The 20,102-nt window shown below is 41.7% G+C and overlaps 1 long non-coding RNA gene across 1 annotated transcript; it reads right to left on the bottom strand.

The window, feature by feature from the left end:
• Positions 1–2,698: 2,698 nt before the first annotated feature.
• Positions 2,699–3,886, bottom strand: LOC133965877 (uncharacterized). Its single transcript, XR_009923898.1, has 3 exons — positions 3,789–3,886; positions 3,599–3,676; positions 2,699–3,066 (listed from the first exon to the last, which is right to left on the bottom strand). It is a non-coding gene; the product is annotated as an uncharacterized LOC133965877 (long non-coding RNA).
• Positions 3,887–20,102: the final 16,216 nt, after the last annotated feature.

The raw sequence follows: 20,102 nt of genomic DNA, 5'->3' as shown, positions 1-20,102 counted from the left end.
GCAATTAGAATAAATTATATTATTATAGCCTGAAATCAATTACTCAGCTCCGGGACATACAGAAGAACACAAAGACATTCAGACAGGAAATATCCTGATTCTCACATGTCAGAAGCACTTCACATCTTTTGTAACAGTGCAACGAATGACGAAGGCTGGCTGCCTCTTTGTCTACACTCCATTCAATCAGCCTGTCTCTGATTATTGAGTGGGTGGCGTTCTCCATCTTTTGTCTACGGTGGTTGAAAATGCAGATCCTTGATGAGGTAAACTTTTTTTTCGAGTGTTTATAAGGGGGCTATAGGGGATTTATGCAGGATTACGCTGGATTTCAAATGGGCTGTTTTGGTTTATAAATGCAGTCTTGTTGGGTCCTGCTTTGAGTGATAGAAAGGGAATGCTGGTTGGCAAGGTGTGGCCATACATTCATGCACGTATGCACAAACAAACACATGCACGTAAATGTTCTGGGAAAGTAGTCCTAGACTTCTGGACCCCCACTTGCAGTTATTGAGGGATATAACCTGCAGCCACGTTTCAGGAGTTCTCTTCATCTGATAGGCCTGTTCATAAGTCCAAGAACAGATCAGGGAAAGCTGCGCACACACACCCAGAGACAAACACACACAAACATGCACACACAGGCATACACATCTGTAAAGTATCATGGCCCCCCCATTCAACAGGGAACAGTCTCTGGGCTCTTAAAAAACAGACAGTAATCACAATTTGAGAGAACGCAAAGCAGCAAAGCGTATAAAGAGAGGGGGAACTATAGGAATAGGGAAATACCTCGGCTTAAGACCCTGATTTCTTAAACTATTGGGTGGAAACCAAAATGGGGTTTAGTGCTTTTATGTCCCTACATGCAAGACAACACATGAGATGTGTAAAAGTGTAGGTTTTGGTTCATTGTAGACTACAGGGGCAGGAGTGCTGTGAAATTTTAAATTAAAATGATTATTTTCCACACAATTCTGGGAAAACGAGGCAATTTATCACTCTACTTCCTTACTGAGAACAAGGGCGGCATGTGGTGTAGTTGTTACTTAACAAGGTATTTTATAAACTAATGTGCAAAATGGGTTTTTATAGGTTTTATTTGGCGACAGTAGTTAAGTGTTTTGTGTTTTTCTGAAGTAAACCTGCCTACAATGTCAGGTGGCTCTGTTTTTTTATCACCAATACTGTAATATTTTTTACAGACCACTTCTTGGATGGGCATGAAACTCTGCAAAAATAACTGCTTTCAAATCATTATATTGTTATTAAAGGTAAAAGTGTATGCACACGGAAAAATAAGGTGAGTGATCAAATACAACTCATAAATGTCTGTATAATGAACCATAACAGGAGACAGGGACTTAAGATTACATTAGCCATCTAGTCAGATTCTCCTATGTTAAACACAGCAGATGTCTACACATACCTGGTAACTGCTCACTTTTGTCTCATGCTAAGGATGACAAAGAATAACAAAGTAAGATATATGCTCATTGTGTATACAGATGTAACAAAAATTTAAAAGGTGGCATGGTAACTATCTAACTACATGAACACTAAAAATGTCATAACCATTAAGAGTTAAAACCATTGTGTTTGTGATTGAGAGCTTGCGTGCATACATGTGTTTAGACGTTGCGGTCCACTGAATACACATAACTCAAAAAACACACTCGGGTTTGGCACAAAAGATTCCAGGACAGCTGTGATTGGCTGCAATGGGGCACAGTGATCCACGTTAAATCCCCAGGGAGAGAAAGAGAGAGAACGAGAGTTAGAGAGAGAAAACGATGGAAAGAACGAGAAAACAAGTTCGAGAGAGACAGAGAGAGACTTTGAGAAAGATTCTGCAAGATTTTGAGGGTTAGCTTCTCAGCTCTCTAGCCCATGGACCCTTTTGTACAATTATTAGGGAATGGACACACACACACACACACACACACCATCCAACCATCAGCCCACCCTCCCTCTGATATCTCCTTTTTTACAGTGAGCCTTGAAGTGTTTTACATTAAAGGGGACATATTATGCCCATTTCACCACAGTTGATATGGTTCCTTGGGGTCTTAATGAAATCTCTGTAACATTTTTTGGTAAAAATACCTCAAGGATCATTTAAAAAAGCACCTTTTTACTCTGTCTAAAACTGTCCTCCTCAGATCAAGCTGTTTTGAGGGCCCCGCCCCCCTCTCACCCCGCCCCCATCTTACCCCATCCCCTTTCACCCCTCTCACCCCCCCCCCCCCCCTTCTCACCCCTCCCCCCCTCATGGAGGTGTAGGACATGTGTTTGAATGTGTTCTCACTACAGAATGCATTCAACATCTATAGGGCAGATTATGGGCCTTTATGTCTAAAAGGAATAGAGCAGTAAGTTTGTTTTTTTTTATGCATGAGAAATCAGTCATTTCTGCAATAAAATTATGACTGAGGAATAAAATACATAAATACTCTTCCCTCTGTATTACTTTGCTAACTGCTCATCTTACACGTGTCAATTGTTGACATGTTACATATCAAACATTAAAAGCACACAACTGTTTCTATAAACATTTATTGTCAGAAAGATTGCTAGAAAGATTGCCACAGAGCTTTTTAAACATAGTTATTAAATGTACTGGCTGGGACAGAGGTAATAAATACAAAAAATACCAAGTATAATAAATAAATTCATTACAAAAATAAAATTTGTGCCATCAGTAGCTATACTGTAAACAAAGGAACACTTTATATTTGTGTGTCACCTTTTATTCTCTAAATACAATGTGAACTTTGCTCAGCCGTTACAGGTATTTGGCGTACAGAAGCTTTGTGAGCTGGTGTTGAGGCCCTCTGGGCCGGAGAATCGGGATGGTCCTGCCCTCCTGCTCGGTGCTCCAGATACGCAGAGTGTTCCCTGATGCTCAGGGAAGTTATACAGGGTTTCGACCTGCCCTTGATTGAATTTCGACACATAGCTGGCTATAACTTCCTGCTTGTCAGGTTTCTCATACTAGGCAGAGAGATCCTCAGGTTTTGAGATCTTCAGCACCTCATTCACATATGGGGCCGGGTCCTGAAAAACCTGGTGAAAGATGAGAGGTTAGGGATCAGGTTATCCATGTAATCTGTAATACAAATTGGGGAAAAAGTTGGACATTTTGCACTTTTTTGTATTTATTATTTTCTTGTTATAATTATATTATTCTATTTATCGTGAAGACGATAAATAAATGGTCTTTAAATGGTGAAGACCATTTAAAGACAGCAGTTAATTGATATGTTATTTATGTTTCACATACTGTTTGTACATTGTTTGGCTTTTAAATAGAGCCTGTAAGAATCATGGAAGATTGCATCTGCTTTCACTGGCTTTGTAGTGCACTCGCCCTTCTTATATATTACATCTGTCCCCAGCCGACACACAGGACACACCTCAAACAGCTCCAGGAGGCAGTTTTCATAGACAATATATGTGGGTGTCTTATGAACAGGGTTGGAAGATTCCATTCTATTAGAACGACAAAGATTTCACCAAAAGGCTGCAACAGCTAAAAAAGTGTAGGATGGTAATCTGTGATTATTGAAATGTTTAGATTACATATTGAGTCACTCACGTCACATCTTGTCCTCTCCCTCTTCCAAGCGAGGTCTCTTACAGCTGAGGTCCCAGTGCAGCACAGTTTTCTGTGTGCCTATGATAAAACAGACACAGTATCCATGAAGTCACAACAAATGAGATGCTGTTACAACTTTAACACAGAGACACAATCAATGACATGACGAAGTAACTGAGGGTAAACCAACCTGTACTTTTGTAGTGAGGTCGCAGTGTTTTCATAGAAGGCTGCGTTCCATGTGTGCGCATCTTTGGTGGGTCCGTCTGGCATGCTACGTGATGTAGCCTATCACCGTGAACAAAGTAAGAGCCGCCTACTATTCAAAACTAATAGAAGAGAATAAAAATAACCCCAGGTTTCTCTTCTGCACTGTAGCCAGGCTGACAGAGAGTCACACCTCCACCGAACCCAGTATTCCTCCATCCCTAAATAGCAATATCTTTATGACCTTTTTTAATGATAAAATTCAAACTATTAGAAATAAAATCAACCATCTCCTGCCCTCAATTGGCACTAATACCCTCCCAACAACAGAGATCTCAGAAACGGCTGAGAATCCTACCCATTACTTAGACAGCTTCTCTCTGATCACCCGTGATCAGTTTACCAAATTAATCTCAGGTTCTAAACCAACAACCTGTATCTTAGATCCCATTCCTACCAACTTACTTAAAGACATTCTGCCCCTAATTGATAGTTCGTTACTTAACATTATCAATCTGTCATTATCATCAGGTTATGTACCACAGTCTTTTAAAATAGCTGTCATCAAACCCCTACTCAAAAAACCCACCCTAGACCCAGAGGTTTTAGCCAATTACAGACCAATATCTAACCTCTCCTTCATTTCTAAAATCTTAGAAAAAGTGGTAGCCAATCAGCTGTGTGAGTTTCTCCAGGAAAATAATATATATGAAGACTTTCAATCAGGGTTTAGAGCCAATCACAGTACAGAGACAGCCTTGGCAAAAGTCACTAATGACCTTTTAATAGCCTCAGATCAGGGACTTGTGTCTGTCCTCGTTCTGTTAGATCTCAGTGCAGCATTCGACACAATTGACCATCAAATTTTATTACAAAGACTAAAACAGTTAATTAACATTAATGGAACCGCCCTTAACTGGTTTAAATCGTATTTTTCTGATCGCTCCCAATTTGTGCAAATTAATGATGAGTCATCTGTGCGCACCAAAGTTAATCATGGTGTTCCACAGGGCTCTGTGCTCGGCCCAATTTTATTCTCATTATATATGCTTCCACTAGGAAACATTATCAGGACACACTCGGTAAATTTCCACTGCTATGCGGATGACACCCAGTTATATTTGTCAATAAAACCTGAACAAAGTAATCAATTAACTAAACTTCGAACATGTCTCAAGGACATAAAAACCTGGATGACCCGCAATTTTCTCTTATTAAACTCAGACAAAACAGAGGTTATAATACTTGGCCCCAAACACCTTAGAGATGCATTATCTAATGATATAGCTGCGCTAGACGACATTGCCCTTGCTTCCAATGAAACAGTCAGGAACTTGGGAGTGATCTTCGATCCTGATTTATCCTTTAATAGTCACTTAAAACAAATTTCTAGGACCGCTTTTTTCCACTTGCGTAATATTTCAAAAATTAGACATGTCCTTTCACAAAAAGATGCAGAAAAACTAGTCCACGCCTTTGTTACATCGAGACTGGACTATTGTAATTCATTATTATCAGGCTCCAGCAGGAAGTCGTTAAAGACTCTACAGCTTGTCCAAAATGCTGCAGCACGTGTCCTGACGAGAACAAAGAGAAGAGAGCACATTTCTCCAATATTAGCATCGCTACACTGGCTTCCAGTTAAATCTAGAATAGAATTTAAAATTCTCCTCCTCACCTTCAAGGCCCTTAATAATATAGCGCCTTTATACCTTAAAGAGCTGTTAATACCTTATAAACCCACTAGAGCACTCCGCTCCCAGAATTCAAGCCTACTTGTCGTCCCTAAATTCTCTAAAAGTAGAGTAGGAGCCAGAGCTTTTAGCCATCAAGCCCCTCGGCTGTGGAATAATCTACCACTTTCAGTTCGGGAGGCAGTCACCATCTGTTCGTTTAAAAGTAGGCTCAAAACCTTTCTTTTTGATAAAGCTTATAGTTAGAGCTAATTAGTGCGCCAGAACGTTACTTGTTCTATTTTATGACACATGACACACGGAGCTTCTCTTTCCAGCTTCTCCTTCCTCTTCTCCATCCCTATCCCCCTTCCCCGGAATCCCTTTGCTTTATCACCCGCAGATCCAGGGCCTCTGTGGCCGCACCATGGATTACGGTTTGTGGATCGCGCACCGGGGGTCGCGGTGTTGGATCCAGTGTGGCGGATTCTGAGTCATGTGGGCTGATCGTGGTGCTGGTGGCGGACCCTGTGTCGCGTTGGCATTGGGCACGGGCGGTGGACCAGGACCGCAGTGGTGGCTTGTGATGGGTCCTCCTGGTGGGCGGCGGTGGACGGTGACTGAGGACTGAAGTGGCGTCTGGTCTGGATGGTGGATCGTGGTCTAGATGGTTGCTGAGCATGGACTGTGCTTCATCAATGCTGCTAGAGACTTTGATTATTGCTGATGTTCTCCTGCACGTGGCATCTATTGCACTTCTGTCCGTCCTGGGAGAGGGATCCCTCACATGTGGCTCTCTCTGAGGTTTCTACATATTTTTACCCTGTTAAAAGGGTTTTTTGTAGTTTTTCCTTACTCTTGCTGAGGGTTAAGGACAGAGGATGTCACACCCTGTTAAAGCCCTATGAGATGAATTGTAATTTGTGAATATGGGCTATACAAATAAAATTTGATTGATTGATTGATTGAGATGTGCTTGCCTGAACACCAAAAGCAGCAATGTTATTTATGTTTGTACTACTGTCATGCATACAAGGATACAAGGACACATTTCCCCAAACTAGCGCTGGTAATGAATAATCGTTCTATTCCCGCACATAAGGGGTAATATGGGGGCGGGGTGAGAGGGGGGCGGGGCCCTCAAAACAGCTTGATCTGAGGAGGTCTGTTTTAGACAGAGTAAAAAGGTGCTGTTTTAAATGATCCTTGAGGTATTTTTACTTCATGGATACTGTGTCTGTTTTATCGTGAGTCCACGCTGTCCCCCCCCCCGCTCGCGTGTCCTCCCGTTAGTACTGTGCCGCTGATTTTTTTCCCACGGCAGCACTGGGCTGGAAGTTCGCTACGGCCGACACTTGTAGCAGCTACTACAGACTTCCGTAGCTAACTTCAAGCTCCAGCAGCTACAACCGGAGCTCTTAGCAGCTGCTACCGGGGTTCGTAGTAGCTGCTAAGGGGCTCGTAGTAGGTGCTACGGCCCCTCGAGCGGAGGGGGGGGGGGGGAGAGCGTGGAGACCACAACACTCACGAACCTGCCATGTGATCACCGTTCACCCTGGACTCGCCAGCCGTCCTCATTAATGAAAACTCCTGTAAAGTCTCTCCCTATCCCCCACCACTACATACTAGCCTCACACACACGGCACAACATGCTAACGGCACTAGCCTCCACACAAAATGTCTAAAAGAAGCAAATACCAGAATTATAAAAAAAAAAAATACTTACATTTCCCTCGTCTTCAGTATTGCCATGGAAAGATAGCACCGACCCCTCTTTCAATAACAACCTTTTAGAGAATCCAGCGTTATATTGGCCCAGGTTGATAAAACAGTCTGATTCAAAGTGGTGGCAGGAACGTTGCCATCATATATGAACTCAATCCATCTCAATCTTGTGTCTTCTGAAGCTGGAGTCACATGAAGACATGTTTGCAGTCGACCACCGATTCATGCTGCTAGTTAGCTAATCCAAGTGTTTCCAAGGCTTATAAGAATGAAATGGCGGTCACTGGTTGACCGATCTTCTATAAAGTGGGAGGGTCCATCTAGGGGTGGGTCGACTGGTAGTGGGGGAGTGCATAGAGCTATGGGGGAATGTACTAAATGGGCATTTTTCGACTATGACGTCTATTTCGGGGGAAATTCCATTGGACGCACTTTAGCACATAGTTTCTGAAATAGAGGAACCACAACAAATCGCGGGAATGATTTTTTTCCAGAGTTTTTGGGACGGTAGACATGCCAGATACCCAAACTAATGTGTAGAAGCACTACAAAAGTGGAATTTTCATAATATGTCCCCTTTAAGGGATTGGTCCTTGTGTGATTTATGAGGCTTTGGGTTGTGGCATGGTATCATTACCCGTACCACTTTTTTCCTTTCCAGAATCAAGTGTTACACATCAAGATGTGACTGGTACTGATGGGCACCGAGCTGATCCATCCACTGCTTCTGACAAATCACCACATTAGTTTAAGATTAAAAGATTTGTATATTGTCTGAGTTACGGCCCATTGTTAACCCACAGAGAGCTTTTGCCCACTGCTGAAGTACCTCCAGCTTTACAGATCATTTAAGCATCTTTCAGCTCTTTGTTCTGGATTAATGAACCTGACTGTTTTGGTTCACTCCTGCAGCTTTCATCAGCAGTTAGCAGCTGTTTTAAGGTAAAAGACTATCTTTACATCACCTGCCAAGCACAAAAACTGAAGCTTTGCAGCAAGCTTCAAGAGCCAGATGTTTGTCCCAGGCATTGGTGAATATGCGAAACACAACATCATCTTGTAAGACGGTGACAGACATGGATCAAGAGTTTGGCATTTCTGATATTTGGAATTTTTTATTTGAAACCAGAAGTAACCATATTTTGAGGAGTGGGGGGAGGGAACTCAACGCTCTAGGGAACTCAGCGCCCATCTACTAGCCCGACCTGCACCTATTGGACAGCACAAGCTGTAAATCACACGGTATCCATGCCCGATGAGTGCTTTTTCAATTGTAAATTGAAGTTTTTTTACAAAAGAAGAATTCCAACTAGCATTGAGACCATGAAATCCACAAGAAGTTGGTCATTTGAGAAAATAAGGTTTTAGGCACTTCGGCAAGGGCTTCACTTTGCAGACCTCAAGTCTACGTCCATTTTTATATACAGTTTATGGGAGGGAGCTCTGAGTAGACAGGGGCCAGTTGAAGTGTTTTAGACATCTTATCAGGATGCCTTGTGGACTCCATCCATCAGCATGCCCAGCTGGAGAGGGACTACATATCCCAACTGGTCCGGGAACATTTTGGGATCCCCCAAGAGGAGCTGGATAGTGCGGAGAGGGATGTCTTAACACCCTGTGCAGCTAGCTGCCTCCACATCCGTATCTCGGATAAGCAGAAAAAATAATGGAAGAAGAAAGAAAAAAATCACTTTAAAATGCACCATGTACAGTGTGCTGTAGACTGTGTATATGACATCTTTTGGGTCACAAGGTCATGAAAAAATCTATTTGACTCATTTGCACTCTTGTCCAGCATGACACTGTTTCTTTTTCTTTTACCTAGTAAGATCCCCTCAATGACCTTTTGACCTCTGAGCTTCGGAAACAAAAGCTGCATAATTTTTTAATATTTACAATCTCACATTTAACTGTAGTGTAGTGTAAACCATGTACTAATTATAATCAACAATTATATCTAAAGATTCCATGAACATTTCTGAATAATTAGCATTTAGATCTCAGATGAAAAAAACATCTGAAAAGTATAGATAAATAATCCTGTGTTTGAGCTTTTTTCGGCCGTTAAATCAATTGTTTATGCAATGTAGTTTGAACTTTTCGTCTATCAACACTTTGACTCTTTCTTGCCAAGTTTCCACCAAGGGAGTTGCATCACCTGCTGACCAGCTGCGTTGCATATGATCCTGCAGGAACATTCAGTGCAGACAAGGATTCAGTCAGTTCAAATCTTTAAATAGCTGATAGTATGTAATCTCCCATTGAACAAATTATCAAAGGGATGCCAAATCCCAGTATGGATTTTTTTTGAAAGTGAGATTGCCACGATAATGAATTATCTATAAATGTGACATCTTACAATTCAGAACTAGTTTGAAAGTGATAAGACACTGAATGTTAAACTCATTGAAACTCAAGATACAGATATTTGCTTACTTGCCAAGACTGATCGATAAGAATATTGATTGATTTTTGTCTTTATGATAAATATAATGCTGGAGATGATTTGCTTAGCTTAGCAAAGAGGGGAAGGAAACATTATTCTCCTACCTTTGACCAAATACAACTTGTTATAAACTTGAGAGGCCGACAATGGTCTTTCTTTGTGTATATCTAAGAGATACAATTTTAAATCTCAGAGAAAGTTTCCCATTGCTTCTAGTCTTCACCATGTGTATAAAGATGGACGACATGATGGCTCCCAAAAAGTGAAGCCCAAGTGTCTTGATTGCCTCCTGCTGGCTGGTTGTAGTATAGGTCTTAGATCCCATCTCCTCCACATCGGTTAACAGGATAGGACCAAACAAAAAAGTCATATCAAACATTAAATACATTTTTCTCAAAAATGTTTGTCATTTTCAGAAGTTCTTATTCCACTGATGTTTGCTCATATATATATATACTGTATGGACATGACTGGCATCAATACTCCAATTTGATAACAATTAAATTCAATTTAAAACTTGGTTCACATATTCCAATGAACTACTGTGTCATCCTGCTATCTGAAATCAGTTTTTGGTATCAGTAGGAGGGGCCCGAACCCTCCCCCTTCCAACATGCAGCTCTATCTCACCCACATAATTAGGGTTAGATCTTATCATCGCCCCTCCCTACCTTCTCCTCCTCCCTCACAATCACTCCGGCTCTCTTTCATCTCCCCTAAAAGAATGCTTGTTTATCTTTGGCCCTCTCCAGATAGGGCAGGAACAAAGATGGTTATGTTTGTGATAGAGAGCACACATGCATGGATGGTGTTAAAAAACACAGACACAGACACACACACACACAGACACACACACACACACACACACACACACACACAGAGGCAATACGAATTTTGAATTTATTATGTATGTGTGTTGAATATTTCTTCAAGTGACCTCAAATGGTCTGAACATAAGTTGGCACTGTTATGTGTGTGTGTGTGTCACACACACACACACACACGTCCACCATGTTTCCATGCACCTATATTGACAGGTTTAAATTTCAGGAACCATTCCATTATCTCCCCGTGAAAAAAAGAGAAATATTTAGTTATCAAAAGGATATTTTTAAGGCTCAGTGGGCGAGTTAGTGGGTAATATAGAGAGAGAGACCACAACTATCAGTGATGTGTGGGCCTTTTCCTGCTTGTTTACCTGTGTTGTTTACACAGTAAACTACAGGAAAGCAGACCTAATACCTCCACCCTTCCTGAGTGCATGTGTATGCAAGTGTGTAATCTGGATATCAGGTATAGGCTCTTGTGGAGAGGAGGTGGGCTGGATGTTTGGATGGAGGTAGTGCTGATGGAGGAGTAACTGAAGGAGGGGATGGATGGGGGATTCAGGAGTGGGGGTGCAGAAGAGAAATAAGAAACAGCTGGCTGAGCTTTTGGCTTCTTGTCAAATTGGGAGGAGTGATGGCGTCACCAAACGAGCAGTTTTATGGACTGGATGGGGTCAGTGGAGTTGCAATGCACATATGAAAATCCCAAAGTCGTACACTTATTTTATATCCGTGCATTTATTGGTTCTATTAGTTCTTTAAACAGCTGCTCCTCTCCTAATAACATAATAACTACTGTCTGCCCTTTACTTCACAGGGACCTTACAGGGATCATTATAGTTTCAACTCAATGATGTTCTGTCTCTCTACTGAGCTGCTGTACCCTTTCTTTTGAAAATACTTGTGTCCAAGGTTTGAGCCCTGCACATAACTACTAAACACCCTCTCTGAGTTGGTCTGCCAGAAGTCCTGTGTAGTTGGAGCCCTGGATTAGGCCCACCAGTGAGCAACAGGTTATGTAAGTGAGTCATAGCCATGTTGGTGTCCTGAAAATAATCGTAGTTTAATCTGAAGTTGCTTTCAGACCTGCAATGAACTCAGGATAATCTCCTAAAATTGTCCCAAGGGGCTGTGAGCACACAAATGTTGCTGCAGACTTTCTTCAAAGTTTCTCCTGCAAGCCCATTATACAAACTTGGGTTAATGTCTGAATCAGCCAATGTGATAATACAGTAGAAGAGCCTCCGCAGGTGTGTTGATGATGTTTCTAACACGCAACAGATGCAAAAATTAAGATGATAAAAGAATACAAATATCGCAATGCACACAGAAGATACTGATGAAGAAGTCAGTTTAAAAAGATGAGATTCAAGATTTGTTGATGATGGCCGACGCAGATATCGATGTGCTGTGAACACAAACATATCTTCTCCATGGCAGTATATACTTCTACCAAGTTGCTATCCCTCATCTGAACCCTACAAAGATTTTTGTGTTTTGATGAGGTAGGTAAAACTACTAACTCTGCATTAGGAGGAAGTTGACACTTCCTCAAATTGATCTTTATCATTATTAACTTGACGAAGGTGTGGTACAATTACACAATCCAAAATGGGAAAGTGGCCTTTGGACCCTTTATGTATCTGATTGTTTCAATTGGAGTATTTGCAGGATTTGGAAACAGAAAACAAGGCAATTTGATATGACAAGCTGCTAGCTTAGGGTTTAGAGATTAGTTACACCATCAACAGCTAGCTTAATTTTAGCCCCAGTGTCTGCACAGTGAAACCGTGCGATTCTCACACCCAGCTGATTCCTTGCCAGTAGTTCTCTCGCAACGCCAACATCAGTCAGCGTATCTCGACTCTCCGCCCCTCGCTGCGGGTGTGAACATGCATGTGTGATTTTGCAACATCAAATTTGATATCCCCTCTTTGAGGCTATTTAATGTGATTAATTTTAGACAGCTGAAATCTCTGAACACTAATTTCCTGTGGAAAAAGTCGTAAATCACACAGCTGTGTGGCTGTGAATTAAAGCGCCATGCTTTTCACACTCCATGAATCATCTTGTGTGTCCTTTAGGGATCCCAAATAGAGGCAGTCACTGAAGGACGGAGAATAGAAATTGTTATGCTGCGAGGTTCTTGGATTCAGAGCATGGACAGAGAATTGAGGGGTGACCCCTCACCTCTCCGAAATCATAGGGGAGTGTGAGTTTGGTCTATTAGTGGTCAGTTTGTGGTCATAACTCAGGGTTCAGACTGAACAACCCCTCTGCACCCACCCTTTGTTTTTACTCATCAAGACCCCTTCAACTTTTCCACCTCCTCCAGATTCTGCCCCAGACTCAACCCTATAATTTAGGTGAAAGATTCAACGGCTGTTATTTTTATTGAAATCCCAGTAACGTCGCTGAGATTACAGTTAAGTGTAGGCAACTGCAGATCCTGGCTCTTTTTCGGGAGCCATTCTGGGGCCAGTGGGATGTTGAGACTGGTACCAGGGTGGGAAATAGGGAGGTCATTGGCTGTTTTTTACACTGCGCAGGGGAAAACACAGGGCAGCAATCATCACATTTATAGATGGATTGCCACTCTCTCTGGGTCCCGGGCAGACGCAGCCGGTTTTAAAGGCAGCCAGCAGGCAACTGGCCACTAATAAAGGGATTTCATCCAAGGGGAGTTGTAAAGGCATGACATACAAAGGTGTGTGTGTTCATATTCGACACGGAATGCATGTGTGTGTGTGTGTGAGAGAGCACATGTGCAAGAATGTGTTTATTGATAATTGGTTTTGTATGCTAATGAGACTATGTGTGTGTGTCTTCATGAATAAAAGCTTTTCAGTGCAGCATGACAAAACTTATGACTCAAACCTTCACCATCCAGGGCTTCATGTCCTCCTTTATGAATTTTCACTGAATCACGTTGACTAGTTTGTTCCGCAACACTTGTGTTTTTGTTGCCGTTGCTAAGCGACTGTCTGTGATTAGTGATTATGAATGGGGGCCTATTTGGCTCTTTTCAAGGCCGACTCAGTGACGTCAAACACAAGCCTGTTATTCATCCTTCCTCTCAAACAGTTGTGTATCAGACTTATGATCCAACGTGTGTGTGTCTGTGTGATTCTTTCAAGACCTGAAGCTCTTGACTGTTTCAAGAGTTCTAATTTAAATGGCCTGTAATGCTGTCTTCAGGGCTGTTCAGAGTTTGATGCCTTGCAGCTGAATAGTTGGCTACAAGTGGTGGACAAGTCAAAAGCAACAGCTGCAGAATACAATAGAGTTTGTCCATTGTTTTGTCTTTCCACAATCTTTAACACAATTGTATAGAATGCATTTGTTAATGCTACATTAACATGTCAGTCTTGTAAATTAATGAACAGCAGTTAAGACGAAGCATTGAACTATTTTGCAAGGCCAAAGGGAAAATCCATAACAGGCTACATATTAATGTATATATATATATATATATATATATATATATATATATATATATATAAATATATATATTAATATTAATTGTGTGGTTTCAGGTTATATTAAAACACACTGTTCACAAGTCAAAGTTCAAGCTAACATATCCCGCCGCTGCTCTTTATTGGATTTAGGGAAATGTACATTTACAGCTACACATCAACCAGTTATGTTACACAAGAAGACAGTTGGTAACAGTAAGCTCTTCAAACAACAATTTTAAGTCCTCATCATGAGCCTAAACATTCACATCATGTCATCTTTGCACCTCTTGTAAGACAATAGCTGTAGAGCTCCAGGGTTACTTGCTTACAGTTTTTCAGTAAAGGTACAGTAAGCAAATCACCTCCACGCTTAACTCTCAGCAGTAGAGTGAAAAGTCACACTTTTCCTTAAATGATCGGTAAAATATTTAAGGGAATTAAATCTCACTGAGACAGAAAAAGAATAAAATGTATTCTTGCCCGGACTGTGTGTACTCCTCTGGTCTGTAAGGCTGAACCTCTGGGGTTACACTGCACTTTCTCACGTTCCCTGTGACACAAACACACATACCACACAGTGACACACACTGAAGCAGCGGTTGCCCAGTTCTCCCCAGGGAGCAGCTTTGGTTACAGCTTTGCATGAATCGTAGCAGTGACACTGCAGACACTTGACTCCACCACTGAGGGTTGCAAAAATGGCCTCCTCCAGACATGACACCGTTTTCAAACTGGTAGCAGGATTTGGCTTTCCTCACTCTTTTAATGGCATTATTGTGTGTGAAGGTCTGTGTCTGTGAGTCTGGCCATGAGTTCCCAGGACCACCAGACCACTTCACACACCACAGCTGTCTTTAACCTCCCGGATGATCCTCTGACTAATCCCCCTGTAATGATACTCTTATCAGCGGAGAGACACCAACACTGTTATCCCTCTTAACACCCCAACACCCCCAAGCCCCAAACCCCTGACCTTGAGCTGTGAACAATTCAGGCTGAACTTGCTGCCTCACTTACATAACTTGGTAAAGAACCATTAATAATACACATATTTTCACTGACATTTACTTTTATTGAAGAAGATGCTTGTTGCAGAACAACTCACACAGGAGTGTTGAGCAAGATTTATGCAAAGTTAAAAAATGGCACAAAAAACCATTGGAGTTTCCATCAGGTGGGTGGAGGCTTCCTGAACGACAATAAACACATCCACCCGAAGAAAACTGGACACAGTCATTCAAGAGGGAATGTTGCTTTTGTTTTTTGGTGCCAGTGAATTCAGCTGCAGCTCATTTCTTGTTTTCATGCGAAGATGAAAGATGTGGAATTGCTGATAATCCATTACAGCAACAACATCTTAATAGATTGTATGAATCTACTTATAATTATAATATCATGCATCCAAAAAGCAGATTTGACATTTCCATTTCCACATTGAAAAAGCTAAATGACACATTTGAATTTAAATTAATTTAATACGTTAAGTAAGTTAAGTGAAATGTCATTGACAGCTGAGACTGACTCATGATTGGTCGATTGCCTCATTGAAGGGACCTCACTACTGCGGCTTCATCCTCCATCTCCTCTACAACATTAAAGAATTATAATGTCTCAGTGCAGTTTACCTTTAAAGTTAATCTGATAAAAGCTGTAATTTTAAGTTTGGAAAATACATTTTTTGATCATATATAACAGAAACATCCCATTTTTTATTACCATTTGCCCCCCCACAGCATCAAAATCTCTGCAAGACAGAAAACATTGCTTCCCAAAATGTCAAACTATAGAAGCTCAACACCATCAATGATTTTCACTGTATTTGCAGTGAAAGATTCTATGAGAAACTCATTTATGAATTCCATCATCTGTCAGGATCCTCCTTAATTCATGGCCTAGTACTACTTTACATTCCTCTTCAGGCTGTCACTGAGAAAAATGGGCAGCTGTCTTACTTTTTTCCAGACATTTCAAAATAATACTTTTCCTGTCTGTAACCGCTGCTCTTCTCTTTCTGTGCCCCTTCTCTGGCCCGGAGTTGTATAGCCGTGTGACCTCTGCCCCCACAGCGGCTTGGAGTCCTGTTGACGTAGTTAGCGGATAGGAGCTGGGCTGCAGCCCGTGGCAGCTTCTCAGCGATTGCCAATAAGGCAGCGCTGTGAATTACTCGAGCCACTGCTGCCAAAAATAAGCAGAATAGAGTTAAACTTGTCCTTGGCAAAGAAAGAAGTCTGATTCCCGATTGTGACTTGGCCAAGAACATCTCTCCCCTGCCTCTAGTGTACACAAACACAGACACACACACGGACACACACCAGCTCTGTCGACCCTGATTCGGTGTGTACGTGTCGTGCATGTGTGTGCTTGTGTTCACTCAGACCCGGCATGTGTTGTGGCTCATCAAGCCAGAACATGGAAACTGTGAGTGGCTGCAGATGTTGAGAAGAGGAGAAGATGAGGCTTTCTCTTGGTTTGAACATGCTTCCTCACACTCCACTAAGACGCCTCGGCAGACCTTCGTCTTATCCCACAATCACTGGGGCTTAGAGGAGGATCTCATAGTCCACATAGTTCTCACTGCCCATCACCTCCCAGCCCCATATAGTGATCCCCTGGGGATTAGGGCCCCAAACCGTGTCTGAATTTACTGCTGCACCTACTGAAAACTCAGTCGAACAGGAACCACAAGAGTATCCTACGCTCACTTTGCCGGATGAAGAGAGGGACCACAATGACAGTTGGGGAAGGGAGAATTCTTTAAATATGAGTGGGTGACCAGAGCAGACAGTGCCATCCATTGATAATGCAATTAACAGCCACTCATGCTTTCGGCCATCATGATTAATCCTGAAATGTCACAGTGGCCACTCAGGAATCCACCCGCATCCCCGTGGTAATCGCGTCGGCATTCCGGATGGGCCATCGGCTGGACCGCCTCACCGCACAGAGGGTTATTCACCAGATGAGACGTGTGGGAGAAAAGGCTTGACCGTGGAAACTATACATTAAGCCCGGTGTGTCAGTGATCTCTCACCATTGTCGTCACACTAGCAAGGATTCTCACACTCCTGTCACACACACCTGTCTCTGTGTGTTAACAGTCCAGTCAGGCCAGTGGGGAATTACATGGTGGCGCTCGGTTGGTGCTTTTTAGGGGGGGTTGTAAGGTCACCCTGTGTGCGGAAATGTGTGTGAGTGTGTGTGTGCCTTTTTATTGACTCAACAGTTGTTGTGTCTGCAGTGTGGAATGAATGATGAATAAATCATCAGACCCGCTCTTGGGGTTTTCATTTCACTCAGCTGCAGGTCCAGATTTACTTTGGATACACCGTCGGCAAAGGTTTCTGCGCCAGATATCTGCAAAAAATATTCAGCGATACAAGCAGTCATGGGAAGGCCTTCGCTGCGTCTCCAGTTTCGTGTCATTTCCTGTAAGCGTTCGCCATGAGAGGCTTGTTTAAGATATTATATTTTACCCAGGTGGAGAAACATTGAAATTCCCAAACAGTTAACATTCATAAAATGTAAACGGTCTTGCGAAAGTCGACAATGGTTTGTTATCGTGCTCATAAAACCGTTAAACCAACTGTGAGTCAGATATTGCCAAATCCTCGACATGCTTTTCTGACATTCAAGAGACCAATTCAACTGTTGCATCCAAAAAATGTATTTGGATGGATTCAAGTGCTAATGGAGTGCAGTGTTATTGCTTCATAGGCTTTTTAAACCTGAAACCTTTAACAAAATATAATTTTCTGAAATCTGATTGTAGCTAACTTTTTATGCAAAATGAGAACAGATCATAATCGGAGTAACTGAATTTGTATTGCTTTTATTGATTTGGCTGATTTTTGACTTTTAAAACAAACTGGGAGAGTTATGGTGTTATTTATGAGTGCTGCGTTTATGGCAGTAACATACACGTCAGACATGTCCACCCTGAAATACATAAATCTGAAAACAAAAATGTTTCTAGTTCTGAACTGTAGAAAATAGTTTTTTGTAAAGTTGGCTTTGTGTCAGTTGATAGTAATTTTCCAGTCATGGGTGATATACTCCTCCTTGTTAGTAATCTTTCAAATAAAACATTAATCTAATGCCTTAGTCGTCCTGTTCTTTTTATTAAATCACAGAAAACCACACAATACATGTGCAGTATTTGACTTGTATGACACAGCTTTGACTTCAGGCAATGTTATTATGCCCCAAACTGACAAAAATACAATAAATCAAATACAATTTAAACAAATTGATTGGCTGATTAAGTAGCATCACCTTAAAGTGATGTTACTTAAAAGAGCATTAATTCATAGACCTTTTAATTCATAAGAAAGAAAATAATCTTGAAAGTTAATTGAAAACAGTTTGGCTGTTACAGTGTCATGGCCAGTAACTTAAATAACTTAAGGTGATGTTACTTAATCAGCCAAGTTGTGCCCCTTTAAACTGTATTTGATTTATTGTATTTTTGTCATATCTGTGGGGAAAAAATCCTCATTGCTGCTCAGGTTACTGGAGAACGTCCAGTACGAAGAGCATTTTCCACATAAAGTTACCATGTATCCACTGTTTGTGAAAGACACCTTTCTCCCTCCTCCTCTAAAGGAAGTCTGACCCTCATCGTAACTCAGACTTTTTAGGGTTTTAATGTTAGACGCACTGGAAGTACCTCGTACAATAAAGTGTGATGGCATAGGCAGTGAAACTCATTTAATTTTAGTTGTAGGAGATTTAATTTCCTCTTAGTCTTATGGCGGTACCAGCTACTAACAGGCCATCAAAGAGCCTTGGTTGGCTTTCAGAAAAGGATGCACCTGGCGAGCTTGACTGATGATCCAATGCTCCCCTTTTCCCCTCAGTGCAACCCTCTCGACTGTGAGTCCACCTTCCTCTTTTCCCTGCAGTGAGCTTTAACATGTTTCTGTACGTGTATGTGAACAAATCAATACCGATAGAAACCAAACCAAAATCAAAGAGAAAATTTGGGTTATCATTCGTAATGGTCTGTCACTCCATGAAAAATTGCTCTTGGCCTTAATCTGCACATCTGCACAATCTGCTCCCCACTCTCAGGAATCTATACCTTAACTCTCCCCGCCCTCTGACAGCGCTCTTTACAATCTGCTATACACAGTTATGATTACATTTAAGTTGAGATAAACTGGTGTAATGTTCCTCCATCTCTTTTCAATGTGCAAGGATTAGGAGAGTGATTCTAGTCATCATGATGTTGTTATGTGGATAATGATGATGACGAACATGTGATGACAGAGATGATTCTTCTTACAAGACTCATTTTCAGCACCTCGCATTACGTATTTATGTAACGATGGTGTTGCCAAACCAGTTCCCCACTTGGACAAATAAAGCCGAACACTGAACTTAAAACACCCCTCTCATTATTCTTTCCCCCCGCTCTTTCTTTTCCTCACACCCATCTCCCTCTTCTGCTCGTCCCATCTCACCCTCCTCCCTTCTCACTGTGAACCCAGAGGCCTTATGCAACCCAATCAGGACACTATTTAGGGAAATCAAGTTAAATAAACTGATGTGAACTGAATTCGAATAGGGACCCTTATATAAGAGGGACGTTGCTTTATAGATGAATAGCTCTTTGAATGGACGTGGATTCCCAAGGCCTGTATTTATTTTCATTACCATCAGAATGGTTTCGCCTGTGAGCTCTGTGCCAAATGAGGACAGACAGGAAAATAAATCAATCCCAGCTCATTTCATGTTAAAGATTCAAGCCTATGGTTTAAACATGCATCTGGGGGAGTGATTCTTTTCAATATACAGTACTCAATCAATCAGCAACTCCCATGTTAATTAGCTGAGGGCTATGGAAAGCTTGTAGGTGCATGTGCTGCTTTTATGTGACTCGGATCATCTGTATGTTACAGGATCTTATTCTTTGTATTTGTCTTGGTCCGTCCCAGCATGTTGGGCTCACACCTGCGAAACACCCACTCAAACTGCCTCCGTCTCTCATCATGTTGCCTCTGGATGCAGTGCAGAATTGCGCCTTCGCTAACAAGAAACCTCTTAGAAATGAAAGTTTTAATCATGAGTAGTCCTGCATGCATGACTGTAATATGGGCTTTTACACGAAGCTCTGATTCAGGATTCTGTCAACACATACAACACGGTTGACACAGGACGACTTCA

Source organism: Platichthys flesus, chromosome 12 (assembly GCF_949316205.1).
Source record: "Platichthys flesus chromosome 12, fPlaFle2.1, whole genome shotgun sequence".
NCBI classification, from domain to species: domain Eukaryota; kingdom Metazoa; phylum Chordata; class Actinopteri; order Pleuronectiformes; family Pleuronectidae; genus Platichthys; species Platichthys flesus.
The sequence above is the reverse complement of the archived record's forward strand: the minus strand, read 5'-3'. Positions and strand labels throughout refer to the sequence as shown.